The 16,447-nt window shown below is 40.5% G+C and overlaps 1 protein-coding gene across 13 annotated transcripts in view; it reads left to right on the top strand.

Moving 5' to 3' along the window:
* PDE10A (phosphodiesterase 10A) overlaps positions 1-16,447 on the top strand; it is a 390,743-nt gene that overhangs the window by 197,546 nt on the left and 176,750 nt on the right. Inside the window, exon 1 of one of the 13 annotated variants that reach the window (XM_069010124.1) lies at positions 10,432-10,446. The exons of the other annotated variants lie outside the window; for them this stretch is intronic. The gene's annotated coding sequence lies outside the window, so the exon portion shown is untranslated. Of the gene's footprint in view, positions 1-10,431; positions 10,447-16,447 lie in introns of those variants that run through there. 13 annotated transcript variants of the gene reach the window in all.

Raw genomic sequence — 16,447 nt, 5'->3', positions numbered from 1 at the left:
GTACCACACCTGTGTTTGCAAGGATTTGAGTTCGGTCTTCCCTTCCTGCTTGTAGACTTGGAGCATGAAGACAGATTGGTTGACTGAAGAATCAATTGCTTTATTATAATGAAAATTGTTATTCTCAATAGAAAGAGCAGTAGTGAGATTTAACAGCAGGAGGCTGCAGTAGATCAGCTTGTGGTCTCTTCTAGCTTTAAACACTATGAAATCTCCCTCCAAAAGGGATGCCATTGTTACTCCATAGGTTTGCTGGCAAGGAGAGAATTTCAAGGCAAGCATCCAGCACCCACCCACAGATTGTGTTGGCTTTGAGCCTGGCAGCTTGAGTTGCTTCCAAAATGTATCCAGGATCTTCTCGTTAGGAATGCAGCATATTGCTGGTTGTGACACAGATACAGCTGAGTTTACTCCATGTCTTATCTGTAACCTTTTAAGGTTTTCACATGGCTTACTCATTTGCAGAAGCTTTTGTAAACCTGAAAACAGAAAACAGCATGGGCTTTATGCAGCTACTGCTGTGTTCCCTGATATAAGATGTTCCCAGTCTTTCCTCTGGGTATCCTTCATGTTACTTTCAAACCTCCAAGGGTCTGCTGTTGTTGCTTTCTGGCCCGCGCCCTTCATTTTTTCTGGGCAAACCTCCCTCTAGCCTGTTGATGTCGTTCCTAATTGCCCAAAGGAATCATTGCTGAGCAATGTGAGGCATTTCCTTCCCTCTTATTAAAAAGCACCAAAATAAAACTTAGTCTTTCACAGCAGTGGCTAAATCAACCACATCTTAACATTGTGTTATGGCTACAGCATTCTGGACTGTTATTGTAAAGTATCAAGGTGTTTTAGATCAGTTTTTCATTAATCTCTCCTGTTCCCTGACATTAGTACACATTGCATGTACATGCATGGAGGCCCAGTGAGCAGCCTAGTATTCCCCTGACAAGAAAACTGCTTGTGCCAAGGTCTTGTCTCTATGGCCCTGTTAAACACTGGGAGGAGACCACTGGGCAAGGGGCAGAAGTTGCTCCTAAACTCCAGTGAAGAAAAGTCAGTTGAAAATATTTTTTCAAAACACGTACTGACCTGTACTGACCACTTGCTATTTTTTGTACAGAATTACCTTGGACTAGCCCAGAACAGAGGTCTGTTGTGCTAGTCTGTCATAGTGCTTGAATACAGAACAGTAGACCTCCTTCAAAGCCCTGACAAGTAAACTGGTAAATACAGTCTAAATGAAGTCTAAAAAAAAAAAGAAAAGTTCAGGGAACTACTACTTCATAGTGATACAACTCAATGCTTGTCTTAAAGAAAGAGAGTAAAACATTTAGTGGAATTCTGGTGATTTTTTTAGGAAATAATATGGTGGTTCCTCAACACAGTCTGCTCTCATCACTCTCTCAGACTCCAGGACTGTCCCTGGGGTTCTGCTGCTTTAGCAGAGATAAAAACTCAGGGAAGACTTGTTGATGAAATAGGTTTTGTAGTACTATTAGAAAGCTGCATGAGGCCTTACAAGTCCTTAAAAATTAGCTTTCGTGGGTGTTAGCACTTTCCTGCAGTCAGATGCTTTGATTAATTACACCCTCTCAAAACTTCTCCATTAAAAAAATGCCATTCTTGACAGCCAGTTACTAACTGAAGGTCAATAAACTGGAAGGAGGAGTCTTGAGATTCCTCTCATGGTAACGGTTGGTGATAATCAATCTCCCAAAAGTTAAATTTATTTTCAGATGGGAGGTTGTGATTACTCTTTGTGATAGAAATTCTGGACCATGAAAATGCCAATAAGATTTCAGAATCATTTCATTTAGATTGAAAAGATCATTGAGACCTTCGACAGATCACCTTGTGAACTAGACCATGGCACTTAGTGCCACGTTCCTTTATTTCTTGAACACCTCCAGGGATGGTGACTCCACTACCTCACTGGGCACTCCATTCCAATGTTTAAAAACCACTTCCATGAAGAAATTCCTCCTGATGTCCAACCTGAACCTCCTCTGGCACAGCTTGAGACCTATGCACTCTCATTCTGTCACTGGCTGCCTGAGAGAAGATGCCAACCCTCCCTGACTACACCCTCCTTTCAGGCAGTTGTAGAAAGTGATAAGGTCTCTCCAAGCCTCCTTTTCTCCAGGCTAAACACCACCAGCTCCCTCAGCTGTTCCTCATATGACTCACTCTCTAGAACCTTCACCAGCTCCATTGCCCTTCTCTGGGCCTGCTCCAGCACCTCAATGTCCTCCTGAAGTGAGGGGCCCAGAACTGGACACAGAACTTGAGATGTGACCTCACCAGTAGAGGGGCACAACCACATCTCTGCTCCTGCTGGCCACAGTATTGCTGGTACAGGCCAGGATGCCGTTCTTGGTTACCTGGGCACACACTGGATCATGTTCAGCTGGCTGTTGACCAGCAGTTCCAGGTCCTTTTCTGCCAGGCCCTTTCCTACCACACTGTCCCCTGCCTTTAGTGCTGCATGGGATTGTTGTGGCCAAAGTGTAGAACCTGTCACTTGGCCTTGTTGAACCTCATATCTTTGGCCTCAGCCCAGCAGTCCAGCCTGTCCAGATCCCTCTGCTGATCCTACTTACCCTTCAGCAGATTGACACCCCACCCAACTTAATTTTGGCTGAGAACTTACTGGGGGTATACTTGATGTCCTTGTCCAGATCTTTAATAAGTATATTGAACAAGACTGGGCCCCAATACTGAGCCCTGGAGTACACCACTGGTGACCATCTGACAATTGGATGTGGCACCATTCACTTCCACTCTCTGGGCCTGGCTGTCCAGCCAGTTCTTAACCCAGCAAAGAGTGGACCTGTCCAAGCCATGGGCTAACAGGTTTTCCAGGAGAGTGCCATGGGAGACAATATCAAAATCTTCTGTTAAGAAGAAGACAACATCCACAGCCTCTAGGTGAGTCCTCTGGTCATAAAAAGAGATCAGGTTGGTCAGGCAGGACCTACCTTTCCCACATCTGTGCTGTCTGTGCCTGATCCCTTGATTGTCCTGTATGTGCCGTGTGAACACATTCAAGATGATCTGTTCCATAAGCTTGGCAGGCACTGAGGTTGGGCTGAGAGGCCTGTATTTCACTGGATCCTCCTTACAGCCCTTCCTGTGGATGGGCATCACATTGGCCAACTCCTGTTGTCTGAGACCTCCCTGGTTACCCAGGAACTTATGATGAATGATGGACAGTGGCTTAGAGAGCTCTCCCATCAGCTTCCTTGGCTGAATACCGTTCGTCCTTAGACTTGTGAGTATCTAAATGGCTCAGCAGGTCACTAGCTACTTCCTCCTGGATTACAGGGGGTCTATTCTGGGATGCTGAAGTCATCCCATCTGTGGAAACTCCATCTGCTTCTCACCAATAGCTTGTGGCAGGCCTGGACTGAGATTTAGGCTCAGTTATGTCATGTTTTCTTCTGCTCTAGCTGGAAAGATTCTTACAAATTAAAAAAGAGAGTTAAATCTGCAAGCAATTTAGCCTAGTGTTTCTCCACTGAAACTACCAAGAAGGCTTGTTAATAGTTTTTCATCCCAAAGATGTGTTTTCAAAGTGTGGTTGCCCTCCCTTTTATAGAAATGATTTGCAACTATTCATGCCCTACAAGCAACCAGAAAGCTATCAGAGCTTGCAGAAAGGTTGGAGCTGTGCTTGACAGAAGCATCTCCCTGCACATGACATGAGAAACCTCTTCTTAAGGGGTGAGGAGTGCTGTATTGAGTCTTAGGACATTAATAACTCAACTGTTAGTCTGGTCAGTCTCAAGGTGAAATTTTCTTGCTATTAGCAGCCTTCTGCGATACCCATTCCACTCTAGTTTTTATACCATTGCATTGATTTTGATGCTCTATCCTGCAAAGGAAATTGCTTTGATATCTTTTTGCTCTTCTTTTATTGTTACTGAAAATGCTGATTCAGTATTGCACTGCCAGCATGCAAACATGTGCTGCTTTTTGTGTTTGATGCTAAACTACTATATTGATGCAACCTGGTATGCATTAATTGTATGGTTTCAATTTGTCATTGGGGACTGTTGAAGAAATAGGCAGGAGAGTTAATTGTGCCTCTCTCACAAGACTTTTGGTTCCTTCTCCATTCACAGCCGGTGAGGAGATGTCCCTGCCTCTCATTCTTGTCCCTGGCCTCTGTGTCCTTGCTCTCTGTTTGCCCAAAGTTCCTGGTGGATTCGGTTGCATTTAATTGGGAGAGCAAGACACTAATTTTCAATAATTTCTCAACTCACCCCTTCTAGATGGTGTTTACTAACACAGCTCAGCTGTAGGATCTTTAACAGTGTCTGGAGTTAGCAGGATGTTTTGGTTCCATTCATCTCAATACTTCTTTTTATTAACATTCACAGTACTTTCTGATGGAGATAAAGATACCCTGAAAAGCTTCCAGCCCAAGTTAAAAGGAGAACAAACAAGAGAGAAGGGCAGTATGGAGGGAGGTGACAGGGAAGAGGGGAGAAAAGGAATGGAGGCAAGACTGGCATGATTATTGGAAAAACTTATTCAGATGACCGATACTAGTGAGTTTTCCAGATTAATATGAATAAGTTTTAAGGCTTTTTTCTGAATGTAGCAGAGGCCACTGTTTAAGTTTCATTGAAGTTAATTTTGTGAAGGGGAATAAGGTGGGAGGAAGAAAGAGTGAATGCATGCCAGATGGGGTTTAAGAAGAGAAATCCATGCACAGACAGCATGAAAAGAGCTTGCAAGCAGGCATGTGAGGGGAACACAAAGGGGATGGAGGGAGGGAGTGAATGGAGATGGGGGAGGGCCAGGCTGAGCAGATGGAGACAGCAAGAGGAGGAGGATGGGCAAGTGGTAAGGGGTTTTGCTTGTAGAAAGACCCTGGAAAGTAAAAGTAAGGAGTTTGGCACTGGCTAAGAGTGGTGGAATGGAGAGCACAGGGAGACCCCTTGGGTGCTGAATGCAGGTGATGGTGCAGAGCTTGGCACCCTGGACAAGTTCAGGTGGGTCTGGAGGTGACTGAATCCTCTTCCCGGGGCCAGAGCCCACCTCACATCCCTGGAGACCAAGGCTTTGCTCCAGAGTTGCAGTGATAAAGCATGATGAGAGAGAGAAAGCATGCACAGAGAGAAACCATGATGTTGTTTAAATGTACAGGGAACAGGATTTATCTAAGACCTTTCTGGAGAGTCCTTCACTGTAGTCAGCATTGCAGTCATGATTCATGCACAGTCATAAAGATGTTAAAATGAAACAAGGTACCAGCTCGTAGTAACTCAAACATGCAAAATCTGTCAAGGGGACAGCTCAGAAAAACAAGAGGGAAAAGCTCCATGTACAAAGATGAAAAATAAAGAGATAAAAATGATCTCAGGGACACTCACACCTACAGAAATAGAGGGCAGACTTGCCTAAAAGATTTCCAACATAAAAAGAAGGTGTAAGAACTTCCATCACCTGTTGCTGAGGAATAACTCCTGTTTCCTGGTAGAGGTGATGCCTGTCTGCCTGCATGGAGAATCAGGAGTAGGCAGAGCAAACTCAGGTTGTCAGTTTTGCCTCATCATTGCAGGCCTTTATTAAGGAAGAGGGAAAAGGACCAAACTGCTAGCAGTTGGTATAACCAGCTAAAATGTTACGGTCTTCCTGTTAGCAGAGAGCAGGATGAGAGAGCAGGGACTGGCAGGGTATACCATCTGAGAGACTGAGTGAAGAAGATGGGCAGTAGAGAGGAATTCCTGTCCTGTGGGAGATGGGCTGTCAGGGGGAGATCTAATTTTGGAGCAGAGTGCTATCCCCAGCCTAGGAGTGCCCTCTCTGCTGTCTGAGTATGCTTTCTTAGTCCATTCACCCCTGAGAGAGGCTACTGTACTGAGAGAGAAAGTCATTTTTTCTCCTTTTATTTCTCATTTTAAGCCTGATTCAATTTGTGGAACAGATCAGAAAAAGATGGTATCTGTGTTTAGATGTATCAAGTTGTCCAAAAAATATCTCCCAGTCTGAATATGAAGTGCAGGTCCTTGAACATGAAGATGGGGTGAAGAAAATCTAATATTTCAAGAGGTTTGGGGGATCTTTGCATGTTCATCTACATAAGTCACTTTTAGTTTGATGTTTACATTTTTTTACTCCAGACAGCTTTAAAATAACTTTGTTTGGTTTTGGCTTTTTAAATTCTTGTTTGCTTGTTTTTGCAAACACATTCATTTTGGGAAAAAAAGTCAAGGGGAGAAATAACTAAACTTTTTAAAAGGTGGAATATTTTTCCTAGCTGAGCTCAGCTGGCCTTGGTGACCAAAACTGCGTGGTGGTAACACGCAGCTCCTTGTCCCTCAGCCACATATATGTTGTTTGCAATTACCACATCAAGCAAATTGTTGCTTGGGGAATTACCTTTTGGATGAGTGTGGGGGTGATTCAGAGTGTGTTCAGTTTTGTGATTCACGGAGCTGCAAAGGAAAACTGATGACTGGGGGCAGGGGAAGGAGCATGACAGTAAGGCAGAAAATTAGTGTCCAGAAGGCATTTGTGATGGGCATGTTCCAGAGTTTCTAACAATATGGGACAGAGACATTTGGCAACCACTACATTAATGTTGCATGCTTTAATCTTTCTGATAGTGTTTTAATGTTTTACAAAAACACTACTGCTAATGTATGAAAACTAGTATTTTTAGATTGTTTCCACTCTTAGGTACTGTTTTATCACACAGAACAAGTTAAACCAACTCTTTCAGCCAGTTACCGGTTTGGGAAGGCACTCTGTTTGTCAGGCTTTGTTCTGAAGCCATTGTTTGTCTTCTGTTCTGCCAAATTTCTTCTTCGTGTGAAAAGCTCTGGTTAAACCATGCATCCCCCTTTCCCTCAACAATTTTTTCCCAAAATTAGTATTGATAAGAACATAGAAGAGGCCATTGCAGATAAGCATGTCTAGTGGTTTTGCTCTGCTTTGAGAGAGTTTATTCCTATACAGTTTGGAAGAATCTGCAAGAAATCTCAGTGAAGTCAACTGTGGAACAAACTGCTCATGGGAGAGGATATTTCCTAGCCGCATTCATTGAATTACCAGCCTAAATTCTGAAACTTAGGTGAACTTCTTTTCTAATTTCAAGCTTAACCTTGCTAGCTAGTTTTTAAAATAGCAGTGATTCACACAGCATGGTTACACATTGCATATTCTAAATATTTGTAATCAGTTATTCAGTTTTAGCATTTCTGGAGAAGAAGCAAACCTTTTTAGTTATTAACTACACTACAGTACCCTGGCTCCCCAAGTTTCTGAAAACAATTAGGCACCATCAAGATGCACAAGTGCTTAGGTATACCTCAGCATTCAGTGTTAATTAGTTAGTTTGTTCTGTGTGTGTAGTAATTTGTACAAACACAGTGTTCATACAGTTCTTAAACACACAGGAACAAAATGTTCCAAGGACTAAACGTGGGCTGAAGTGACCTGTCAGCTGAGGATGCTCAGTCAATGCCTTGGAATATCCAGAACTCTAAAAAAACATGATCAATTATGTGTACCAATGGAGTCAAAAAGACCATTTCATTGGGCTTTTACGGGAAATAAAACGTGAATAACTATACCAAGAGTAAAGAAATTCAGGAAAACTATTTTTCAAGTAAACACAGCATTTCCCAAACAGCAGGACATAATGGTTTTGAAGTTATCTGCAAAGTCAGAATTATTCCCACACTAACTTATGGTGAGTAGCCCAATCAGACAGTGACACAAAGGAGGAATGAACTTTAAACAATTTCTCTGGTGTATTGAGTACAAAATGCTTTCCATATAGCATCTATTCCTTTTGTCCCACATGGCTTTCTTTTAAAACTATACTTATTGTAAAGAACTGTAAAGAAATCCCTTTCATTGTGCAGTTAATGCAGGGCTTGAAAAATGTACCTTATGTCTAAAAAGCCAGTGGAGACTGTGTTTTTGGCAGTTTGGTTTGGTCTCATGCATGAAAAGCTCAATTGTAATTCTGATTTCCCTGGCTTTCTGAGGATTTTTTTGTTTGTTCTGTTTTCAAACATGCTTGGAAGGCACATGTTGACGAATCAGCAAAATAGGACAGTATTGTTAGCTTTTTAAGTGATTTTCCATCTGGTAGATTCATCTAATTGGAGTGGTAGGCTTGAAGTTATTTGCTGATGCTTGTTTCATGCAATTCAAATACCTGCATGGGGATTCCTAGACTTCCCCCATTTCCTGTGCTCATAGAGAAAGGGATCTCTACTCCTTGTCCCATGTAACTACAGCAAGTAATCACCTGCAGCATGAGGCTTAGATAACTTCTTGCATTTATTTCCCTTGGAAGGAAGAGAACCTCATCTCAGCCAGATCCCTGTAAGCTGCAATTGGAGAGGCTTTGAAAAGGGAAAAATAGAAGAATTATGAAGAGAGAATAAGGCAGTCAAAGAAGGGAAGGGCCAGAAGAAAAGGCAAAAAGCATGTGGTCTGGCTCTTCTCTTTGACTGCTGTAGAAATAACCCAATCTATTGAAGTCCATGGCTTTCTGCTGACACAAAGCAGAAAAAAATCACGTGCAAGATTTCAGGCAAAGCAAGGACACAATTTTTCATGTAGGTAAATGAGTGAATTAGCATTGTTTAGCTTGGACTTCTCACCAAGAAGACTGTCTTATGATTTGAGAAGCAAGAACTTGAAGGGTCCATTAGACAAACATATTTCTGATTGCCTGAAACTGCTGCAGGGGTGTGGTAGGATTTTAAATAACTACTAGCTAAATGGCAAAAAACTCCGCCAGAGCTCCAAGGTGGTGACTCCACTTACTTTTCCATTACCTTTCTCTAAATTTCCTTTCCTTCTGAATTTTAACATGCCATCTGATTAACACAGCTGTTTTTCCTTTTTGTTTTGTACTTCAATACATGAGATTTCTAGATCTTTTCTATTCCTTCCTACACTTCTTGCATTTCCTTAAAATGTTGTAGAGTTGGGGACATAGTATACACTAATATCCCTTTTCTAAAAGAGAAATATCTTTGCTGAAACAGCTATGCTGATTTTCATGGAAGAGTTGTAGTGTGAATTAACTTTTCATTGTTTTTATTCAAAACAAGATCAGTTTCAAAAAGTCTTTTGAAAAACTGAATCTGACACACAGTGTACACAGAAGCAGAAGCTGTAATAAATCCTGCTGGGGTCAGGCAATTTGTGTCCCAAAAAGGAGTACAGGCCAGTGTGACTGCAGCAGCTGCTGCTGTGTCAGTTACGTTTATATTGCTGCCTGAAACCCAGCTATTGGAAAAATCTATGTAAAACCTCAGAAGCACCTCAAACTGTGCACAGCTTCAACACAGTTCACGTGGATCACATATTTTAGCTTGGCAGAGTAATGCAGTGATCTCATAAAAGCTGTTGATATTAACAATGCACTAATCTCTAGGTGGGAATCTTCCCTCTACACCCAGGCCAGGCCAGATATCTGATTACAAAGAACAAGTTCTCACTTACAAGAAGGTAGGTATAACTGGGGAGGTGGGGGCTTTTCTACATCTCACTATGAGCAAAAAGTAAACCAAGAGGTTGGCGCGGATTGGGTGGGTTTTTTGTTTTGTTTTGTTTTTTTTTTTTTTTAAATCAAATAACAGGTCAGTTGGTGTTGTTAGAAGTTTCTAAATGTCTTCTCAGATTAAATGAAGTCATTTATGTACATTGTAATTTAATGCTTGGTGGAGTGGCCTTGCATAGAAGACTGGTGGTAGTTCATAGACAAGGAGGGATGGTTTGATCTCAGCCATGAGTGTGGTTTTGAAAAATTACACTTTTGTTGAATATAAGGGTTTGTTTTAAAAACCATTTAGTGTCACATATAACAAAGAAAAATGGCCATGGGAAGAGGGAAAACAAAGGACGGCAGAAGTTTGTTTTCCTTAAAAAAGCAGGACAGCAGGCACTAAAGACAAGCCATGCATTGTGATTGTGCTCTTGGTGGCTGAGGCAGCAGGAGGCTTTTTAGGCAGGGCTGGAGTTGTGCTCTTTGGGTGGCTACCCTGCTGGAAGAGCTTGTCTGCTTGCCTTCCTGGAAAGGCAGAGCAGGCAGCCAGGTGCCCTCCAGCAGTCTGCGGCTTTCGGGATCTGCTTACTTTGCCTCTGCCTGAAGCCAGCCCCAGCCTGGACTCTGTCCTCCTGTGTGCAATGGATGAGAAAACAGAGGGTGAGGCTGCAGGCAGAAGGAACAGAGGGGGGACCAGAATACATTTGTGTCATATTTTCAGTGGTCTTTTATAACTCTTTTTTAAAACTTCCAGCATAACTTTGGGGGGCGGGGGGGAAGAAGGCTAAAATTTTGTGTTTCTTCCTCTGTAAGGCAGCATTAGTGAATAATGCTTCCATGTTTTGCAGAGCTGTCAGGCAACATCTTGAGTATTTGTGAAGTCTGCAGAAATATTTGGTGCTGTGGACCACCTGAAAACAAAGTGTTTATAGGTAAGGGGAAGACAAATGCTCTGCTAGCATAACGAAGGTTACAAATTGAATTTAGCAAGAATTTATTTGGGGACTGAACTGGTTTTGTAATTTCCTTCCTACATGCAAATAAGGGTGTGTTAGCAAAGTTTATAGGTTATAAAATTTGAGAGGCCATTTTCTGCACAGAGGGGAACTGGTGCAGAGTTTAGTATGATTCAGAGAGCTCTGAAATCTGTATGACTGGACGCAGAATGAAACATAGGAGTAAAAAGTGCAATATCATTCACCTAGGGACGAATATGAATGTTGTCTTTGAGGTCATCAGTTGGAAATAACCAGGAGGAAAGAAAGTCCTCATGGCTATGTTCATCTCAAAATGACTTGGGCAACAGTGACTCCTCCCACCCACCCAGTGCTATGATTATGATCTATCAGGCAAAATGTCTCTAAAAGTACGGGCAAATGTTTAAGCTGTCTGTAAAACATTAGCAAGAGCCTGTCTGCAACTGTAGTCACCTGCACTGAGAAAAAGTGAATTCCAAGTGGAACAGGTATAGCCAAGGGCTTGTAAGGTGAGACACCAGAAAAGAGAACAACTGTTATATGAAAAATCTAAAATATTGTGCCTTGATTAGTCAAGGAAAATGGTCTAAGAAAGATAAGACTACTCCCTTTAAATACCAAATGTCAAAAAAGTGGAAGATATTTTAAAAATTTGCCTCTCTCATTTCTTTTCCTACCCCATGTAAAGGTTCCTGTGGCTCCCTTTCCCCTTCATTTAAAGCCCTGCTCTCCAGATCATTTACAGCTGCATTAATGTTATCCTGTTTTTTAGAGCTCCATGGGGCTGAAATAGTCAAAATATCAACCCCCACAGTTTTCTAGGTGAGAAAAACGGTGTTCAATTTTGAGTTTGTATTGTGATAAACCATGTACAGAGCATGTGCCAGTAAGCAGGAAAAGCTATTTTCAGCAAAAAGTTCTGCTTTTCCAATAAAATTAATCAGATTTTATTTATCAAAGCCCCATCCAGTCAAACCACAACTTAGGTTAGAGTAACCACAGGTAAAAACCTCAGATAGAGCTTTAGCTAAGTGGGAGGTTTGCAGTCTCACAAAGGAATCCAATCTCCAGAAATAAACCCAGAGTTGCTCCTGCATTAATGGCTTGTTTTGTCTGGATGTCAATGTGTACTGAAAAAAAAAAGGTAATGATGGATAATTATATCAGAGTGTGCATGAGCCATATCAGATGTAGAGATGGTCTGATTGACTTGGGTGTTGGGACTGCTGTGTGATTTACTTTTTCTGCTCTGGGAAACTAAGGGGCTTGCCAGAAGCTTTGTCAGTGTAGGGATTCTGTGTTATGGGATTTGGTGAGAACCACATTGTTCCTTTGCTTTGAAAACAGTCCGACCCAAGGTTCACATTTCCATCTCTACAGACTGTATCCAGCAAGAGAAAGCTGAGCTGAGGATGCTGTAGAGATTGCTTCAAGTGGGTTACACTGTGCTTTCCCTTCTGATTTTGTCCTAAAGGTGCAGGACATTAAGAGAAAAAAGAAAAAAAAGATAATATCAAATAAACTTTTTAAAAAATTTTGTAGGTACTCAGGTCTGTTCTTTACAAATAGGATAGCAGTATACTGTTCCATATTTATTTTCTAAATAATAAAGCAATCGGTATATTTAAAAATTCCTGCACTGTTTAGCTAGCAGGAATACAAACTTTCCCAGCCTGAACAGGACTCCTGTTAGTTATTCCTATGGAATTTAATTTTACTTTCTTTCTAAGGAGAACACATAAAGAAATTATTTGTGCCTATTTTATTTCTGGACTGCTGATCTTGTGTTATCATAGGGGTAGGATGTGTCCTATTTGTTCTGCTTGAACTCTGTGGTCTGTGCTCAAGACTCCCAGTCATTCAGAGAATCCATATCAAGCAGGAGAGATGAAAAACTCCCTGTCTCTGTGGCCAAGCTGATAAGATAATGCTGCTTCACTGCTACCATCCTAAAGCCTCCTTAACAGGCAGCCCCAGGCTTCTGGTAGAGTACAAGCAGTCTCTGTCCTTCCCCTTCTTCTACTTTAACAGCTGACCTTTATTTAGACCCAAGTCTTGGGAAGAATCTCCCTCCTCTTTTGAGGACCAGAGCTTTTTGTGGAACCTGGACAGCAGAAGGGCAGGAAGATGTGCTTCTGTTTGAGAAAAACTTTGGAAGTAGTAAAGGGAAAGCAGGTGAAGAGCTTGTTGCAGCTGAGAGAACGGGGGTGCTGCCAGCTTGAATATGTGTACTTTGTTGTAGCAGATGTGGCAGCATAGGGAGAAATAGTTAGCTGGAGAGAAGGATGGATCATGCATGAGTGAGAGAAAGCTATGGGAATAACAGGAGCTGCAGGATGATGGCAAGTGAGATAATGGGGAATAAGTGAACAAAGATATAAAAGACAATGAATAAAAGTATATGACAATTCTCTTATTTCTAGAGAAGAATTGTACTGAATAAAATAAGCTGGTCTGCAATGGTCTAGGATTGTGTATGTGAGAGTATTTGTTCTGGGATGATGGCAGTAATACCCCAGCCTTCTATGTGGTGGGTTTCACATGCTGATATTAAAATGTTGTGTAAGGACAATCTATATTGTTATGTTGATTCTGCAGCTAGAGAAATATTGTCTGTATGAGAGAGAAAGAGAGAGGGAGAAAGAAAAAGAGAAAAAAATAGTGAGAAAAATGGGAAGAACAGGCAAGAAAAAGATTGCTAGTGTGTCCTAGGGTAGAATATAAAAGCATGTTCATAGTGTGTGCATGTATGTTGCTGTAAACAATTTCTTGGTCCCTAAAGTTAGGATGGGATGGAGAAAAGTTGCTTACGTAATAAATATTTCTCAATTTTATCAGCTCAATTGTGGTGTTGAATGAATGTGTGTTACAGCAGTCTGAGACCCCACGTGGGACAGTTATGTTTGTACAACAAACTTGAAGAGTTCAAGCTTTCACTTTCAAAGTCAAGTTTTCTAGTTTTCAGGAATGCAAATGTGCGTTTCTATATAGAAATAGGTCATGGTTTTGAAACCAAACTTTCTAGAAAACATGTTGAGTAATCCGTGGTTGCCAGAGATATGCATTTCTTTGCACTTTTTGTCTCATCAATGTGTTAACTCTGAAAGCTAATGACTGCCATTTCACTATCAACAGTTTCAGGTCTGACTTTTTTAGCAGAAGGGAAGGAATGAAAGTCCTCAAAGGGGGTAGCTTGGTAGCCACTGCAACTGAAGGAAGGAGGAATTCAACCAAAAATGGTGAAGCATTCTAAAAAAGCACTTATTTCCCTTGAGCAATGATCAGACATCACAACAAGTTGCTTGCATTCATGGTTTGTTTGTAGGTAATTCTAAAGGCTGGACTCAGTCTCTTTTTTTTTTTTTTTTTTTTTTTTTGCACCTGCTGTTAATATCAAAAAGGAACCAGCTGTAGGTTTATGCTAGAACAAAATTTTACACTTAAACTCAGAGCTAAGACTGCTAGTTGCATCAAAGAATTTGCCAGTGATGGAGCAGTAGGACTTTGCATGAACTGTTCAAGCCATGTGGGGGAAAAGTCTGCTTCTTTTTACTGGTAGTAAAATTTGGGAAAGTGAAGAAAGGGGTTGCAAGAGAGAGTTATAGGGGAAAGCTGGCATCTCTGTTGTGACAATAGCAGTGTATACTCTGTGCTATGTGCTAGCAAGATGCACACACAACTCATGGTGAATGAGTACAAAATAAATCAGTATTAACCTTTCCTTTTGGATTTTTGTTAAATCTGTTCTTTACTTCATGTAAAGAATATAATTTTTATGCTCTGGTTATGTACAGAATAGAAATAACTTGTCTGTAGAAGATAGCAAATTATAACAAATTTCTATCATAAATTAACTCTAGATTTCATTATGAAAACAAAAAGGTAGAACTACAAAAATGCTGATAACGTTATTTTTTTTTCTTGCAATGAAAATGGCTCTTCCAACAGTACTAGGTAACAACACTGCTATTGCCTACCATGCCAACCATTACATCCTTTGCTGTTTGTGTTTCATTACTGCTTAGAGGCCCTGGTCCCAGGCCACGATCCTGCTGGACAGGATTCAAAAGACATTTTTTGTATCAAAGAGCTTGCAATGTTTATGGTGCTTTGGGTTTGTAATAAAGCACCTCAGTAAAGAGAGCTGCTACTGGAGTTTTAACTTATTTAAAGGACAGTTTTTCTGGTGGGGTGTCCCCTACTTTAATAACAGCAACTTAAACCCAAGCAGCCATTTTGCTTTCTGAAAACCCTCTAAATAAAACCAATAAATATTTGTTCTTTGTCCAGCATAGGAAAGCACAAAATGCTAGATGGCTTCATAAGGTCTTGTTTGGCTTCTTTCATAGTATTTTATAGGGAAAAAATGTGAGTACAATTATTGTAATTGTTTCTCTTTTTACATTGATACCAGCTCTTTTTTATTTCAAATTTTATCTTATACTTTTTTTTTTATTACAATGTAATATTTAGCAATATGTCTACCTGAAAATTTTGTGATTAAAAATGTCCTACCTTTGCCCATGAGATATCTTCTTTCCATAAAGAATTGCAGTTTTTCCCTGGAAAATAATGCTGAAAACTTCTCATAGTTTTGAGTGTTTCTAAAAGGAAGTAAAAAAACTGGCAGGAAAAGACAAGGTCTTCACAGCTTTATTAAAGTACCCACTATCATACATCACACAGCATAGCACTTCTAGAGAAAGTTTTATCGTGTATAGTTCCAGCCACAGAGCCTTTCAGCTATGTTGAAAACTGAGCAGAAAGTGAAATGACATAGCAGAGCTGAACGAAATACTGAAAGTAAAAAAGATATTTATCTACTTTTTTTTTTGTAATTATTTTTCTGGATGTCAGTTATCTCTGAAACAAATCTGAACTTCTTAAAAATATGTTTTTTTGATTTTCTGAAAGAATTGCCATTCATTTTGTATCTCACAGTATTTCTTCTTCACCTGGCGTAGGTAATTCCCCAAAATATTTTCAAGATGCCTGCTAGCCCATGTTTGCATGTTACCAACACCTGCAGTTAATATTCATGTGGAGAAGGGGTGGCTTGGATGAGTGTTTGTGGGAATCAAAGAAGATGGCTGATAAATACCCCGTAAACAAACTTACTCCTTGCATGAGTATGGTGTTTCAGAATAGTCCTTTGTAAGAAAAAACTCTTATGAAGTAAGAGGTTCTATAAATTACTCTAAAGATTTATAGAATAAGACTTTAGGAAACATTGTCTTTTCTGGAGGTTTCTAATTCGTGATACCAACTCAGGAGCTGGATGGTAAATACTGTATTCTGTAAGATTGTTTAGCAGAAAATCCCTGAAAAAAAACCAAACAATTATTGCTGTCAACTTGCTTAGGACTTTTCTACAGATATCTTTACTTATACTTACTCAGCCTCAGAGTTTGGGTTTTAGCTGCATTTAGCCTTTTGTTGCCCCTGCCCCACTTTTCCAGCAGATTGCCTTCTCTCCATTTCATTGTGGCTGCTTCTGTCTCACCCACATTCAGGTGGTTGGTTCTATCAGCTCCTCTACTGCTGTCATCCTACATTTTTATAAACTCCTTTTCCCTATGGCCTGTCCTATTTATTTTTTTTTTTTTTCAAGGAATTGATCATACATCGAAGAATGGACTCAGAATATAAAGATAAGAGGATTTACCAGGCAAAAGAGTGGGACCAGATAAAAGATGAGTCACTGTCATCCTTAAAATGGAGCAGACAGAATTGGGAAAGAACAGGTTTTTTGGTTTTAAGCTGTATTTAATACCAAAAAACCTTTGTTATAACTTGATTTTATTTTTTCCCTGCAATGTTTTCCTTTAAGTATTTTGATTAATATTGCCAAATTATTGCCAAACAGGCTTATTTTCTGCATTCAAACCAGGCCTGTGCTTGTAAGTACAATGCACCTGATAGCTTCAGTGTACTCTGACTCCTGAATTCTTGTGAA

Source organism: Aphelocoma coerulescens, chromosome 3, assembly GCF_041296385.1.
Source record: "Aphelocoma coerulescens isolate FSJ_1873_10779 chromosome 3, UR_Acoe_1.0, whole genome shotgun sequence".
In the NCBI taxonomy this organism is placed as follows: domain Eukaryota; kingdom Metazoa; phylum Chordata; class Aves; order Passeriformes; family Corvidae; genus Aphelocoma; species Aphelocoma coerulescens.
The sequence above is the reverse complement of the archived record's forward strand: the minus strand, read 5'-3'. Positions and strand labels throughout refer to the sequence as shown.